This window comes from Penaeus monodon, chromosome 29 (assembly GCF_015228065.2).
Source record: "Penaeus monodon isolate SGIC_2016 chromosome 29, NSTDA_Pmon_1, whole genome shotgun sequence".
Taxonomy (NCBI): Eukaryota; Metazoa; Arthropoda; class Malacostraca; order Decapoda; family Penaeidae; genus Penaeus; species Penaeus monodon.
In genome coordinates, this window is record NC_051414.1 from 23340198 (window position 1) to 23340554 (window position 357).

Genomic DNA, 357 nt, shown 5'->3' on the forward strand with positions numbered 1-357 from the left:
CTCTGTTCCCTTCTTTTACAGGATTTTTTAAAAATCCCAGAAATGTCATGTATCATGTCATCAGAAAACCCTTTTCACTTATATCCAAAAACACTAAAGTAAAAAAAAAGGGCAAAAAACACAATGCACCAATTGGGGACCTGCATAGTATATAAGGTGTAAAAGAACCTGAGCTATACAGTCAATATAGGATTAAATTAATATCAGGGGGCGGGAAAAAGTTTCAAATAATCAAAAAAGAGCTTTTCTGTATGGGGTTTCTGGGACCCAGCTAGCCAGGCCAAAACGCTGCAAGGCCCCAAAAAAATGCACATCCTCTCCCCCAGTCAACCGATCTCCATTGAAAAAAAAAAGGGG

The 357-nt window shown here is 38.7% G+C and overlaps 1 pseudogene; it reads right to left on the reverse strand.

The window, feature by feature from the left end:
* Nucleotides 1–203: 203 nt before the first annotated feature.
* The window catches only part of LOC119591776, a 3752-nt pseudogene continuing 3598 nt past the window's right edge, over nucleotides 204–357 (reverse strand).